Source organism: Aotus nancymaae, unplaced genomic scaffold (genome assembly GCF_030222135.1).
Source record: "Aotus nancymaae isolate 86718 unplaced genomic scaffold, 86718_ANA_hifiasm-v0.15.2.pri h1tg000036l, whole genome shotgun sequence".
Taxonomy (NCBI): Eukaryota; Metazoa; Chordata; class Mammalia; order Primates; family Aotidae; genus Aotus; species Aotus nancymaae.
In genome coordinates, this window is record NW_026988450.1 from 93,631,081 (window position 1) to 93,648,182 (window position 17,102).

General features: G+C 39.6%; 1 pseudogene; it reads left to right on the forward strand.

Moving 5' to 3' along the window:
• LOC105705718 (NUT family member 2F-like) overlaps window positions 1–17,102 on the forward strand; it is a 181,078-nt pseudogene that overhangs the window by 30,791 nt on the left and 133,185 nt on the right.

Sequence of the window (17,102 nt, forward strand, 5' to 3'; positions counted from 1 at the left end):
AAAGATTATATTTTGTGAGAAGATATTTTATGAATTTTAATGGTGTGTGTTTATTTAAATCTAATTTTCTATTCTGTTTTGGGAAATAGTAGTTTGTGTCTTTTAGTGTATTCTCCTTCCTGTCCACATATGTGGAATCTGCCTATTCTCTTCTCTTCTGAAATAGTTTAAAAGACTCACAGAGAATGGCCTGGGCTTTGCATACCATTAGTCTGATGAACATTTCTCTGGTTGCTCACTTAAATAAATATTAGCAGCTAACTAAGTAAACTCCCTCTCTTATCAGCCAGAAGTTAACAAAGGCTTAAAAATTAGCAAAATCTCTGTTTTGTTGTGGTCTTATGTGCTGACGATCTTATCTTAAAGACAAAAAACTTTAATTGTATAGATTAAAATTAACTGGCAAAAATTAAAATGCAGGCAGGGAATTTTTTTTTTCAACAACAGAAACTAGCAAAAGCAAAGATACAGTAAAAATTGAAAGTTTCCAGTGTAGAGATATAATAATTGACACAGCCAGGGATGATTAATCAATAATAAAATTTTTAGGGGATGATCATTTGAATGCAAGATATTAATACTTTTAAAAACCATTTTTCCAATTACTTAGGTATAAATAAGGTGTCTCTGAAAGGTACAGATCTGGCATCACGATCGTGGTGACAGACAAATGGTGGAACAGTCCTGGTATCATGATCACGGTGGGAGACACACGGGACCTTCTCTGCCTGCAGATGGGTGAGGTAGCATTGACCCTGCAGTGTTCCCGGAAAGACACTTAGGCTGAATTTAATCATGAGGACATTTTCAGACAACTTCAGAGTGTAGACCATTGAGTCAGACAGCTGACCTGTCCTCTACAAACAAGCCCATGTCACCACCATCAATTGCAACCCAGGGAATCCTAGTTGGTTTTGACAGGAGGAATAAGAGAGTGGTCCTTGTAAGCAAATGGGAGGTTGACTTTAAGAGGGAACAGGCAATCCTCCTCTCTCTGCAACAGAGCATGGCTGCCATGGGAGCCAGAGAAGAGGACAGCAGCTGATGTTCATTGTACTGGGCAGACAGGAGCTGAGAAGGAATGAGACTTAGCTATCCCCGTATGGTACAGACATGACACTCAGCATGTCCAGAGAACCACAACAGCTGCCACATCCTGTGTCTAACCTGGGTTGAATTTAACATACTATGGCCAAGGGAATGCAGGCTTTTGGCCCATGGTAGACACCAGAGAGGGTACGCTTCTAGACCTTTATCTAATTTTACCACCCATTACTTGCTCCTGATTATTCAGTGTTACCTGGGGGCACATGACTCCTGTATTTTCTCAGCCTGAGCAACTTTAACATCTTCATCCTTATCTTCATTATTTTCTGCAAATACAGATGTGTTCGTTCAGATATTTCCCATTTCACACGCTGCAAGCACAGCCAGCCCAATATGCACAGGGACATGAACGTCTGTGTATGGGTCCCCCAGGTGCTGTCGCATGATAGAGTTTCCATGAGATCTAGTTGTTTAAAAGTATGTAGCACTTCCCCTTTCCCTCTCTCCCTCTCCTCCTGGCCATGTGAAGACCGTGCCTGCTTCCACTTCCACCACGATTGTAGGTTTCCTGAGGCCTCTCTAGAAGTGGAAGCCTGAGCAGCCCACAGAACCATGATCTGATTAAACTTCTTTCTTTATAAATCACCCAGTCTCAGATCATTAATTATAACATTGCAAGAACAGACTAATACAAAGCTGAGCTTTCCTGAGTGGGCTGGATCTAATCATATCACTCCCTAAGTTTCAGAGATTTCACTATCATGTAGGAGAAGACAAAGTCAGAGGATGGGAGCTGGAGAAGAATTCCATGGGCTGTTGTTGGTTGGAAGATGGGGAAAGTGAGAAAGAATGCAGGTGGCCTCTGGAATCGGGGTGTCTCCTGGCTGAGAGCCAGGAGGACTGAAAAAGGGATCTCAGTCCTCCATCCACAGGAAGATGGATTCTGCCAATACATCTGCAGTGAACTTGGAAGAGTAACCTGAGCTCTAGATGAAAAACACAGGCAGCCCATAACTGGATTTCAGCCTCCTAAGACCCTGATCAGAGAATCCAATCATTCCAACTTATAACCACTAACTTGTTATAATGTGTTAATAGGTGGCAACAGAAAACAAGTTACAGGTGCCTACCTGTACTCTTTTTATATTTTCACATACATGTATGCTAATCCCTATAGGCACAAAGAAGAAAAAAAAGCAAAGAACTACAGTAAAATGTTATACTTACCTTTGTGGGAGCACTGCAAGGGCTGTTCCAGAGCTCTTGCAACTTGAAGAAGATAATGAAGGGTATTTCAGGCAGGTGAGAAGTGTCTCTTTAATGTTACCAACCCGATTTCCTGAGGTCAGGAGCTCGAGAACAGCCTGACCAACATGGAGAAACTCTGTCTCTACTAAAAATACAAAATTAGCCAGGCATGGTGGTGCATGCCTGTAATCCCAGCAACTCGAAAGGCTGAGGTATAAGAATAGCTTGAACCCTAGAGGTAGATGTTGCAGTAAGCTAGGATCACACCACAGCACTCCATCCAGGTGACAGAGTGAGACTGTGTCCCAAAAAAAAAAAAAAAAAAAAAAAAAAAAATCCGGGCATGGTGGTTCATGCCTGTAATCCCAACACTTTGGGAGGCCAAGGTGGGCGTATCACCGGAGCTCAGGAGTTTGAGACTAGCCTGACGAACATGGAGAAACCCCATCTCTACTAAAAATACAAAATTAGCTTGGCATAGTGGCATATGCCTATAATCCCAGCTACTTGGGAGGCTGAGGCAGGAGAATTACCTGAACCTGGGAGGTAGAGTTTCACTGAGGCGAGATCACGTTGTTGCACTCCAGCCTGGGCAACAAGAGTGAAACTCCATCTTAAAAAAACTTAACTCTGCATAACACTATCTGCAAATTCATCAACTACATTTCTAAGATTTTTTTAGCTCTTTTACTTGTGCTCACCAGACAAAGTTTGATAGCAACTATCTGTCACCAGCATGAATGAACCAATTCAAGGAGAGCAATAAAGAGCAATAAACTAAGTTTCCCCAAAAGAAATTCCTTAGAATAAAATATCTCCTCTAGTTGCCATAAGACTATGGTCCATTACGTAAAATTCCAATCTAATAAAAGCTTAAATTTAGTGTTGTCTGTTTTCCAAATTTTTATTTTCTTCAGGCTCCAGTCATGGAGAAAATGACTGCAAAGAGGCTCCAGGGGAATTTGGGGAGGTAAAAAATGTATTCTAAGAGGGGACTGAGGTGATGGCTGCAAAATTCTACATATCTACTTAAATGATTAAATTCTACACTTACAATTAATGACTTTGTTACAAGTAATTTTTTAAATAAAATTTCTAGTTTCTATTCCAACTTATAAGAAGCTAGGAAGTCACCACTTGTCCTCACAAGAAAAGAGCTGAACAAACTGAAAATTATCAACCCTTCTTAGGAGGACAAGAGGAGAAGTCACAGGACAAATTGCCACACTCAGAACAAGAAAGACAGGCAGATACAGGGAACAGAAGCTGCTGAAGCCAGCAACTGGGAGGAGCACTTAAATGGTACTGACAGATTACTAGAAGCTGAGGGTGGCCTGGCTTAAGCATTAGAAACTCCTTGGGGCCCAGATTTAGTGGGGATTTCATGCTTTTCTAAGTTTTACCACCAGGAGTCCAACAGGGTTCTCATAGTAAAGATCAGAAAAATCCCCACAGAATTGACACTACCAACATCAGTACTAATTATAAAGCTACAGTAACCAAACAGGGTGGAAATTGGTGAAGAAAGGTCACTAGAAAAGAATACAGAGCTCAGAAATAGACCTATATACTCAACTGATCTTTGAGAAAGGCACAAAGGCAATTTAACAGGGAAAGGATAGTCTTTTCAACGGAGGTGCTAGAATGACTAGACATCAACATGTGAAAAATGAATAAATCTAGGTACAGATTTTACACCTTTCACAAAATGGATCTTACACCTGAATGTAAGGTGAAAAACTGTTAATACTCCTAGACAATAACATAGGGGAAAATCTGGGTGACTTTGGGTTTGATGATAACTTCTCAGATACAATTGTCAAAAGCGCAATCCAGGAAGGAAAAAATTGATAAGTTGAACTTCATTAAAAAGAAAAACTTCTGCTCTGTGAAAGGCATTGTCAAGAGAATGAATAAACAAATTATAGACTGGGAAAAAATATTTGCAAAATACAGATCTGATGAAAGACTGTTGTCCAAAATATATAAAGAACTCTTAAAACTCAATAATAAAAAAGCAAACAACCCAATTTAAAAATAGGCAAAAGATCTGGACCCTTCACCAGAAAAAGATATATGGATGGCAAATAAGCATATGAAAAAGATGTTCAAAATCATTTGTACTAGGAAACTGCATATTAAACCAATGAGATGCCACTACACTATAATATATACCTAATGGGGTGGCTCAAATCCAAAGAAGTGACAATACCACAGGCTGTCAAAGATGCAGAGCAATGGGAACTCTCATTCACTGCTACTGGAAATGCAAAATGGTAGTCACTTTGGAAAACAGTTTGGCAGGGTTCTTTTTGTTTTGTTTTGTTTTTACACAGCTAAACATAACATTGCCATATAACCAGCAAATAGCAGTTTTAGTATATTTACCAAAGTAATGTGAAAACATGTTCACTCAAAAACTTGCATCCAAGTATTTACAACAGTTTTACTCATACTTGTCAAAAACTGGAAGTAACAAAAATGTCTTTCACTAAGTGAGTGGCTAAACAAACTGTGGTATATCTGTACAATAGAGTATGATTCCGTGGTAAAAAGAAATGAGCTATCAGGCCATGAAAAGACATGGAGGAACTTTAAATACATAATGGTAGGAAGAAACTAGTCTAAAGACTCTACACACTGTATGATTCCAACACTAGGACATTCCAGGAAAGTCAAAATGGTAGAGATAGTGAAATGATCAGTGATTGCCAAGCGTGGAGGAGGGATGAATTGGTTGAACACAAGGAGGTTTTCGGTAGTGAAACTATTCTGTGTGATACTATACTGGGAACTCATGACATTAGGTAATTGTCAAAACCCATAGAACTTTAAAATTCAAAGAATGAACCCTAATGTAAACTATGGTTTACATTAATGTAACCCTAATGTAAACTATAGTTTAGTTAATAATAATGTCAATATTGATTAATCAATTGTAAACATGTATCACACTAATGCAAGACACTAATGACAGAGGAAATTGTGTGCTAGGGGACAAGGGAGCATAGGGGAACCCCCTGTACTATCTGCTGAATTTTATCTGTAAACCTATAATTATTCTAAAAAATAATGTCTATTAGATGTTATTAAAGTTAGGCTGCAACAGCCCCAAATCAAAATTTTGGTGGCATCTTGTTACTGTGTAATAAATACTGGATGTTGAGATGAGTTCTCATTCTGTGAGTTCATGCAAGATCTGATTGTAAAAAAGTGTGACACCTCATCCCCTCTTTCTCTCTTGCTACCTCTCTCACCGTGTGACACGCTGGCTCCCCATCGCCTTTCACCATGATTCATTGTAAGCTTCCTGAGGCCCTCACCAGAAGCAAATGCCAAGCACTATGTTTCGTGTACATCCTGCAGAACTGTGAGCCAAAATAAACCTCTTTTCTTTAGAAATCACCCAGTCTCAGGTATTCCTTTATAGCAACACAAACAGCCTACAGTGATGCCTCCAGCTTTGTCTTTTTTCGGTCAGCATTGCTTTGGTTATTCAGGCTCATTTTTGGTTCCATACAAATTGCAGGATTATTTTTTCTATTTCTGTAAAAAGATGACATGGATATTTTGATAGAGATCACATTGACTGTATGGATTGCTTTGGGTAGGATGGTCACTTTAACTGTATTAATTTTTCCAGTGCATAAACATTGAATCTCTTTCCATTTGTTTGTATCCTTTTCAGTTTCTTCCATCAGTGTTTTATAGTTTTCCTTGTAAAGATCTTTCACCTCTTTGGTTAAATTTATTTCTAGCTTTTTTTTGTGGCTATTGTAAGTAAGATTGCTTTCTTGATTTCTTTTCCAGATAGTTTGTTATTTTTGTCTAGAACTACTACTGATTTTTGTATGTTGATTTTGTGTCCTGCCACATTATTGAACTTGTTGATTAGATCTAAGAAGTTTTTGATGGAGTCTTTAGGTTTTGCTAGATATAAGATCATGTCATCTGCAAAGAGGGACAATTTGACTTACTCTTTACCAACTTAGATGCTTTTCGTTCCTTTCTCTGGCCTGATTGCTTTGGCTAGGACTTCTAGTACTATGTTAAATATGCATGGTGAAAGTGGCCTTCCTTGCCTAATTCCAGTTCATAGAGGAAGACTTTAAACTTTTCCCCACTCAATATTATGTTAGCTATGGGCTTGTATATGGCATTGATTTTGTTGAGGTATGTTTCTTCTATACAAAATTGTTGAGAGTTTTATCATAAAACGATGTTGAATTTTGTCAAATGCCTTTTCTCCATTTATTAAGAGGATCACATGTTATTTTTCCCTCATTCTGTTTATGTGATATATCACATTTATTGACTTGCATATGTTGAACCATCCTTGTATCCCTGGGATAACTTTCACTTGATTCTGGTGTGTTATCTTTGTGAAGTGCTGTTGGAATTGGTTTCCCAGTATTTTTTTGAAGATTTTTGCATCTATGTTCATCAGGAATATTGACCTATAGATTTCTTTTTTTGTTGTGTCTTTGTCTGGTTTTAGTATTAGGATAATGTTGGCTTTATAGAGTGAGTTAGGTAGAATTCCCTTCTCTTTTGGTTTTTGGAATAATTTCAGGAGAATTGGTATTAGTTATTATTATTTTTTTTTTTGAGACAGAGTTTCGCTCGTTACCCAGGCTGGAGTGCAATGGCGCGATCTCGGCTCACCGCAACCTCCGCCTCCTGGGTTCAGGCAATTCTCCTGCCTCAGCCTCCCGAGTAGCTGGGATTACAGGCACGCGCCACCAGGCCCAGCTGATTTTTTGTATTTTTAGTAGAGACGGGGTTTCACCATGTTGACCAGGGTGGTCTCGATCTCTTGACCTTGTGATCCACCCGCCTCGGCCTCCCAAAGTGCTGGGATTACAGGCTTGAGCCACCGCGCCCGGCCGGTATTAGTTCTTTATAGGTTTGGTAGAATTCAGTAGTGAAGCCATCATGTCCTTGTCTTTTCTTTGCTGAGAGACTTTTTATTACTGATCCAATCTTGTTACTCATTATTCGTTACTCATTATTGGCCCGTGGATTATTTTTTTAAATGTTTCATTGTTTTACCATTCAAATTTAGATCTGTAATCCACCTGGAATGAATTTTTGTATATAACGTAAGGTAGGGAAGAAGATATATATATATATATATATCCATTGGCCTATCCTTACACCAGCACCATGCTGTTTTAATTACTGTAGCATTCAAATCTAGCAGTTGAAATTCTGTTACTTAGTTATATTCTAGGAACCTCTTGGCTATTGTTAGTTATTTGTCTGTCCAAATAAATTTTAAAATAAGCTTATCAAGGGCTACCAACAAAATTGTGTCAGAATTCATATACAATAATTACAACTTAATTTTAAAATTGAATTTTTAAATAAGCTTGCCAAATTTTACCAAAAATAAAAGTACTATAATTCATACACAGTGAATCCATAGAGTGATTTGAGTATAATGTATTTTACAATTGGGTCTTCAAACTAAGAACATGTGATACTTTTATTTCATTTAAATCTCCTTTAATGTCTCTAGATAACACTCTACAGACTAATATCCAGGGTATATAGGAACTCAAACAATAGCAAAAAACCAAACAATCCTGTTAAAAAGTAGGAAAAGGATTTAAATACACATTTCTAAAAAGAAGATATACAAATGGCTAACAAGTGTATGAAAAATTGCTTAACATCACTAATCCTCAGGGTAATGCAAATTAAAACCACAGTGAGATATCATCTCACTCCAGTAAAGATGGCTATTATCAAAAAGGTGAAATGTAACAGATGCTTGAGAGGATGCAGAGAATTCTCATAAACCATTGGTGGGTATGCAAATTAATACAGGCATTATGGGTAACAGTATGGAGATGTCTCAAATAACTAAAAATAGAACTACCATGTGCTCCAGCAATCCCACTGCTAAGTATTTATTCAAAGGAAAGAAAATCAGTATATCAAAAGGAGATATGCATCCTAATGTTTACTGCAGCACTGTCACAATAACATAGACATGAACAGATAAATGCATAAAAAAAATGTGATATACATTATATATATATGTATGTATGTATAAATGGAATACTATGCAGCCATAAAAATAAGGAAATCACATTATTTGCAGCAACATGGATGGAACTGGATGGAGGTCATTATGTTAAGTAGAACATGCCAGGCACAGAAATACAATGATCACATGTTGCATCATATGTGGGAGCTAAAAATGGTGATTTCATGAAGATAGAGAACAGAATGACAGTTACCAGAGACTGGGAGAGGTGTGTATGTTCATGGGGTTGTGGGGATAATGAGAGGCTTGTTAATGGGTACAAACATGTAGTTAAATAGAAGAAATAAGTTCTAACGATTGATAGTAGAGTGAGGTGACTATAGTTAATGAGAATGTGTTGTGTGTTTCAAAATATCTAGAAGTGAGGAACTGAAATGTCTTCAACACAGATAAATGATAAACGGTCAGGGTGATGGATATTCTAAATGCTGTGGTTTGATCATTATACATTCTGTGTGTGTAACAAAATATCACATGTACCCCTTAAATATGTATATTATGTATCAGTAGAAAATAAAAATACATTACACAACCAAAACAAACAAAATCCTAAACCCTGAGAGAACGTCTTCAGATGTTGTCGATAGGAAACATTCCTTAATCAGGTAACAAAACACATACCAATAAGGTGGAAAAATGATAAATTGGATTTCATTAAAATTAAAAATTTCTGGTTATTAAAAACACCACCGAGATTGTGAAAACATGAAGCCACAGAGATGGAGAAGCTGTATGTAATATCTATATTTACAAAGGGCTTGGTTCCAGAACATATATACACATGTATTCCTACTCACAGATCAACAAGAAAACAAGAAATGAGCAAATAAAAAGATATCTGAACAACTTGAATAGGCAATTCATGAAAGGGCATTTCCATATTTCTAATAAACATATGATAAAGAGCTCAATCTCATCATTCATAAGAGAAATGCAATCACAATGTATTATCTCCACGTAGCCACTGAAATGGCTAACACGAAAAAAGATAGACAATATCAAGTTTGATCAGAGTGTGGGGCAATTGAAACTTTTATACACTGCTGATAGGAATACTAGATGGTAGAAATAATTTGGAAAAGTTAACAGTATTCACTAGAGCTAAGCATATGCCTATCCTCTGACCCAGTCATTATATTCATAGGTATGTACCTGACATAAGTACATACATATAGTCACGAAAAGACATGTATATGAATATTCACACTAGCACTATATAAAAAAATTCAAAATTGGAAACTACTAAAATGCCTTTGACAATAAAATGGAGACATCAGTGGTGGTATATTCTCATAGAGAAATACTGTACAGCAATGGGAATGAAAAATCTATAACTACACACCAGGAAATGAATCAGTATCACAAACACAATTTTGAGGAAAAAGAATCCAGGCACCAAAGAATTCATACTGTATGATCACCTTTATGTACAGTTCAGAATTTGAAGAACAAATTTATGGTGTTAGATGTCAGGAAAAAAATAAATACGTTCTCTGTGAGCCCCAGGAGTGCTAGAAAAAGTAGCCTTTATCACACCCATACAGATATGGTGTGTTTTCTCCTCCAAGGATGTTCTTCCAGGTAAGAGAAAACTGTTGTTGGTGCCCGTGCAGCTGCCAAAGTAGAATTTTCCTTGAAAGTCAGAAGTTAGTTTTGGGGAATTGAGGTGAATGAAAACTGTGGGGAAAGACTTTTTATCAGGACACAAGATAGGACCAGTTTTATCTAGGATAAAATTTCCCAAGTCAGTCTTCTCGATGCCACCGGGATCTTCTGAGTACGAGAGCACCTTGGACAGGTGTGGGTAGGAGGTAATTAAAACTGACAAGCAGACACGGACAGTGGATAAATATATGCGTGAGTAACAAACACGAGTGCATAAAGAAAGTTCCAGCAAGAAGGAAATCCAAAGTCCATGTGTTGCAACTGCTGAACTGAGGTCTAGAAATGTAAAATAATTGGTCTAGGTTGCATAGCCAATACTAGGATCCAGTTAGCAAGTTGACAGTGCCCTATTCCTTCTCCGGCACTATCAGATCTCACCTCCCCTTGCTTGCATGATCAAGGCTTCGTTTTTAGGAGGAAAGAGAAATGAACCAGACTATAACAACTATTCAACAAATATTTAATGAGTCCTCATATGTCTTAGGAACAGTGAGATGCTGGGCACGTAACAGTCATGAGTAATACATGGAATTGATAATTACTTAAGTATAATGCTGATATGTGTCATAAAGGAGTTGTTCAGATTTATAAAAGCATGAAACAGAGGGAACTGACCTCATATGAAAGAATCCATGAGAGTTGGCCTGGACCTTGTATGGTACATGAAAGCCCGTCAGGGAGAGTTCCTGGCTAGGAGGGAAGAAGGAACCTGGCACATACGGGGAATAGAGAGACCAGGGCCTGTTAAACCAAGCCCAGGGAGAGGAGTGCTGCATGGACTGGACTTAGGGGAACAGCCAAACAATTAGAATCTTACAGATCAATATTAAGGAGTTCAACTATTATTTCTAAGTGTAACACAGGAAGCATTGAAGGAAGGACAGCGGACAGGATAACACAATTGCCTTGGCATTTTTGAAAGATTATTTTGGTGGTGTGGTGAGTAGCTTATAGGGGATTGGGAGTTGAAGACCTGTTAAGAGGTTCTTATGGTTAGTTCAAGTGAAAGATGATGGTACCTGGATGAAGGTAGCAAGAGTGAAATGGAGAAAAGTAAATGGAAGATATAGAGGAGATATCAGGTGTAATTGTGAAGCTCACAATATTAGCTCTGATCATTCTAACAATTCTCTGGGTCTGGGATCCATAATAATATCTTAGTAGTCAAAATTATGGCACAGTTAATAAATACAGTTAGGTCTACCTTACTCTAGGATGCAGCCTGCTGCCTGAGGTATTGTTTCTTTTCTTTCTTCTTTTTCCTTCCTTCCTTCCTTCCTTCTTTTTTCTTTCTCTTTCTTCTTTCTTTCTTTCTCTTTCTTTTTTCTTTCTTTCTCTCTCTTTCTTTCTTCCTTTCTTTCAAGCCCAGCATCCATCCAGGTAATTTTCAGATAGCAAAACTGGATGCCTTGACAAACGCTTCAAATATGTGGCTGACACTGCAGGTGTTGTCTCGACTTGCCTGGATCTAAAACCAGAGATAATTTGAGCTTGTGGCAAACACGTAATCTTTCCCCTTGCTTTCCAGTACTCTTTGCACACTGTCACTACGTATGGACTGTTTTACAGACTTATACACCTTCTCCCCAAGGTAAAACCCAGAAAGTAAATCTCACAGTCTGTTTTGCAGTCAGGGTGCACCCTATGACGGAGACTCTACCAGTCAGAGCTGTGCTCTGGAAAGGAACAATTGGAGGAGGAACTCCCTGCAGAAGACATTTTGCTGGCAGGGGTGGTGGCTCCCTTTTGCTGCTGGCTGAGGATGCAAGAAAATGTCCCTGGCACGATGGAGCAATGCGGGAGAGTCGCTGTGGCAGTAGCCTCCTCACCAGGCTAGTTTTGTGGTGTGGTTTTTGGACATTTCTCCTATATGTTTAGCCTCAAGCCTGGTTCTGTGGCTTTTCTGATTTTTATAATCTACTCAATAATATTTTAATAAATCCCTTTTCTGCTTAATCAGCCAGAGTAAGCTTCTCTTGCTTGTAATTAATATCCTGAGATGATACAAAACTAAATGCTATTAATTACACAGTATTAGCCTGCTCTTTAAATTCTACTAAAGCAACATCATGAAATTGGAGTTATTGGAAGTGACCAAATAGGAAGAAATAGGTCTGATCAGAACTTTTCTTTATACTTGGCTTACATATGGGCTATGCCAAACATTCATCAACATATAAGAGAAATGTATGTCCCTATAACATTCTGAATAAACTCTTTCATAGGGCCTTCTCATAGATGAATTTCTGAGCTCATCTGCTAAAAATTAAACTATAACAAAGTAAAAAATGTGAATGCTTCTGAATTACTGAGTGAATCTTTTCTGCCCCATCCTTTATGGTGTGGAATAATCTGTAAGATTTCCCGAGGAGTCCCTGAGCAGGTGGAAGAGTGGACTCGGCGGGGAAGAACCAAGGCAAAAACAATTCCTGAAGCTAAGGAGAGACTTCAGTCCTGCCACCCCCAATCCCATGGAAGGAACTCCTTGGAGTGTCACAGACTCAGGACTTCTAGCCTCGTATGATACCTCCAGTGACAAGGAGGGAATTGCTCTGTAGTCCAGAGCAGAATTCTCCTAAAGTAACAGAAATCACTGGGAAGCACATTTCAGTGCAACCAAGGAAATAGTTTCTAAGTAATTCCATTAACAATTAATCTGGTTGCCTCCCTTGTACAGAGCCCTCTACTGTGGGCAGGCTTCAAGCAGAGGCTGAAAAACCATCAGGGGGTGTTTTAGGGCAGATTTCCATTCAATATATGCTTCTGATCCCGTAATTCCTATTCTTATCTGAGATTTTGTTTTTCCTGGTTTGACTACCCTTTAGAGCCTTCATCATTTCCCTCTCTCTGTAGGGCGACCTCCATATACTCACTCTTTATAGGGATATTTTATACTTTTTCTCTCCCACTTTGCTGTCCAAACCACAGGCGCTTAGAGAGGAACCAGGAAGTAATTGAATATCACAAGCCTGGGGATTCCGGAAGTGTTAGTCATTCTCTGTCCCAAGACCTTCACTCAAATTCTCAGGTCTATATCCGCACTTGAAGACTGTGTTTTAGGCCAGGTGCTGTAGCTCACGTCTGTAATCCTAGCACTTTGGGAGGCTGAGGTGGGTGGATCACCTGAGGTCAGGAGTTCAAGACCAGCCTGGCCATGATGGTGAAACCCCATCTTAAAAAGAAAAAAAAGAAAAAAGAAAAAAAATAAAAAATATATAAAAATAAAAAGACTCTGGTTTCTGAATAGTTGGGATTTGACTTCAAGTTTAAGTGAAATAAGGCCTCTTGGGGTTGTAGAAAGAACATGAGATAGAATGTGAAGGTCTGGATGCTAGCTTTACTGACATTAACCAGCTGTGCAGTCTTAGTGAAGTTCCTCAGTATCTCCACCACTTTATCTCTTCATCTCTAATATTGAAGACTTGTAAGAGTTCCAAAGTTAATCTTAGAATTATATTATGTTTGCCTGCCTGTCTGTCTATTTATGTTCCTAACTATCCTAATTCTTTAAAACTCCACCTTGAAAAAAGTGGTCACTCTCAGTCCATCCACACAATCTTCTTCCAGCCCAGATGAGGGCTAGCCCAAGCCCTAGGGGATCTCTTTCCTCCTTTCAGGGATAATCCTAGTCACTGTTTCTTCTTCAAATTCCTGCTTCAGAGGATTAAGATGGCATAAAAAGGGCCTCAATCTTGAAACTTTCTTTGATCCCAAGCACAGTCAAACGTCTGGCAAACAAAAGGGTTTGCCCCAGTTTGCTGTTTTTTGGGTGCCTCATTCCAGGTGCTAAAGTGACGTGTCTAACTCTTTCTTTGTACAGAAAACTCCAGTTTTGCAGGTATTGAGTGACCAGCAAGATTTTCATCTCCTGTGGAAGGGCAGCCTGGGAGAAACAGGACACAGAAGACCTTTCCCACCGTGCCTCTGGGTTCTCAGGGTGGGCAACCAAGGGAGAGGTTCAATGAGGTGTGTGGGAGACAGGACCCTTGAGTGGGGAAGGGATGTGTGTGAGGACTGGTAGGTGGTAGGCTAGTGGCGGAAGACGTGAACTTATGTTGTAATGCTACAGCAAAAGTCAACCCATGAGACCAGATCACATATTGTGGTAGGTGCCACCAGGAAATAACTCTGTGGACTTAATGGATAAAAACGGCCATTAGAGAAAAGTAAATGAGACAGTCCAGAGAAGTAGACCTGGTCTTCTGAGCATGAGAGTTGTAATTTAAGAATAGTTTTGTCAGGGAGTCTTGATAGACCCTGGAAGGTGAGAGGTGAAGTAGAATGGGAGCTAATTCCTGGTCATCTTATGGGACATGGCTCGGCTGTCACTTGTCCCATGCGGTGAGGAAGATGCTGGATACCTGAAGCCATAGGTCACTCCAATCTCAATGGAGGATTAAAGTTGAGAGTAAAAGGAAATTGGTAAACCAAAGAAGATGCTCTGAACAAGTCTTTAGTACATGGCCGAAGGACAGATGTAGATACTGATAGTTGGAGTACAGGGTTGGGGATTCAGGGGGCCTGGGAGTGGAGGGCAGAAGTGTTAGGCAGAGCTCAAGAGGGGGATTCTGGTCCTTGGGTCATGTTAGACATCCACTAATTTCACTAGTTGATGTGTTTGCTTTGTCATGTTGTCTAGTAGGGAAAACTGTGCCTATAGGATCATACATGGGCAGAAGAAAAAGAGACTTCACTGTGCCAGGGAGATGGGATCACTATCTGTGGGCAGCTATGAAGTTGAGAGGTGGCTGTTCACCTCTGGAATACACAGGGTTTCCAGCCAACTTTCAGCGTTTTTGTGCATGATACCCAAGCCCTAACCAGTGAGCAATTATCTGCTGAAGAGCTGTCCACAGTGATGAGTGGTTGTAGGCTGGGCGGAGGAAAGGTGGTGGCATGTGCAGTGGAGATTCAGGTACTGAAAGAATATGTGGTATGATCACACAAGTCCACGTAACCCAAATTCTTAAATGTCAGTCTGATGAATGAATACAGTGGAGTACTTGTGGGGAGGTGAGTGGGTCTAAAAGCCTCTTGCAGGTCAGAAATCTGGAATGTTCATATGCAATCTATTAACTCAATAGTAGTGTAGCAGGAGCAGCCGTGGGAAACGGATCTTTCGAACACCGAATGAAGAAGGAAAGAGTTTACTACAGCCGGGAGCTGAGGAATAATTTATCCAAATTCAGCTCTTTTAACAAAGGAAGGTTCTGCCTTTATATAGGCTTAGACTTTAGATAATCTTAGGTTTATGGCCTCAGGAATCACATATGAAAAGGGTTTCGGTTTACAGCTTCAGGAATCACGTATGAAAGGGTTTTGGGTTTATAGTTTTAGGACTCACATATGAAAAAGTTTCTGGTTTGATCTTGTTTTAAGTAAAAACAGTGCCTTCCGGAGAGTTTCCCCAAGACCAAGCCTGCCACTTACAGGAAGGAGATTCAGGAGGAGCCAGCTGGCCTGCTCTCTCTTCTATTGAGATGCACTGTGGATGACAGAGGGGGAGGGAATCCCAGATGCCTGGGTCTCTTTCCTCAGTAGCTGTAGCTGTCATTTACTCTATTTTTGAGTTTTAGTGTTTATGTGTGGTAAGACACACCTGTGTTTCAGGTAGTCCCAGGACTGCTGGGAAAAGGGTGGAGGAAGGGTGTTTACCTGCTCATATTTAGAGAAACTAATTGCCTGGGGAAATTCAGGTTAAAATAATGTAGATGAGAGAGTTTCAATATTTTAGTCATGCTGGCATTTAAGGCAGGTGTGAACAAATAAACATTAGGGACAGAAACAGCCTTGTCAAGCAAAGTACTCTTCCCTGAAAAGAGGGAGGATTGACCCTCCCATCTGATGTCACTGCCAAGGCCAAAGAGGGTAGAATGAGCTGATCGTGGATCATGGATTTTCTGGGCCTTTGAAAAATTTCTATGTCAGTTGCCCATGATACCCTGTTCTTCCTCGTTTGTTGGCTACCTCTCTGAGTCACCGACAGGCCATTGCTGGTTTATTTAGGTGGATTTGTGGGGTCCTGACCTGAATCACCATCTGCACAGAGGGCTCTCAGAGGGTGGTGGGTAGCCACGGGAAGGTGCAGGGAGGTAGGAACTTTGAGTAGGAGAAAAGCATGTGAGGGGCCTGGTAGGTGGGTCTATGGGATCCTGGGCTGATTTACCATATGCCAGTTAATTTTTAGAATCAAAAGCAATTAAAACCATGGCATGATGTCACTGTTATCTCTGTATCAAGCCCTTCTTCTACTTTCTCTTCTTCCCTCCTTTCCTCTCTCTTGTTCTATTGCCCAATAGTCTTCTGGAGTTGATTCCTAAACCTGGGTCTATCTTTTCTACCTACTCTTTGTAACACATAAGGCTTTTGTTTTCTGTTCATTTTTAATTGCCATATGCTGTTTTTGTTTGTATCCTCGAAGTTGGCCTTTGTATATCACATGGATGATTTAAAGCATAGTTTGGTTTTCAAAATTTATATTTACTTTATTAAAGTTACCAATTACACTGCTTTTTGTGAGCCATAATGAAGCAGGAGCGGCTGCGAGAAACAGACCTCTCAGACACCGAACTAGAAAAGGAAGGGGTTTTATTATTGCAACCTGGGAGCAAGGCTTTATGTTTTGGTCAAACAGCCAAGCTCCCCTAACAAAGAGAAGCTTTGCCTTTATATAGCCTTACACTCTAGATATTACACGTGAAAGGATCTTAGGTTTACAGCCTTAGAAATTACAAGTGAAAGGGTCTTGGGTTTACAGCTTTAGAAATCACATATGAAACGGTGTTCGGCTTACAGTTTTAGGAATTACATGTGAAAGGGTTTCTGGTCTCCGGACGGAGGAATGGGTTTGATCCTGTTTAAGTAAAAACGGTGTCTTCCTGAGAGATTCCCCCATACCATGCCTGCTATTTACAGGAAGGTGATTTAGGAGGTGCCTGTCGGCCAGGCTTTCTTTTGTTAAATGCAGTGTGGAAGTTAAGGGGGAGGTGATCCTAGATGCCTGGGTCTCCTTCCTCAATAAGCATAAATAACTAATGTTATTAATTTAATTAAAATTCTAGAAATTTGTGTAATTTTTCCAAGGGGC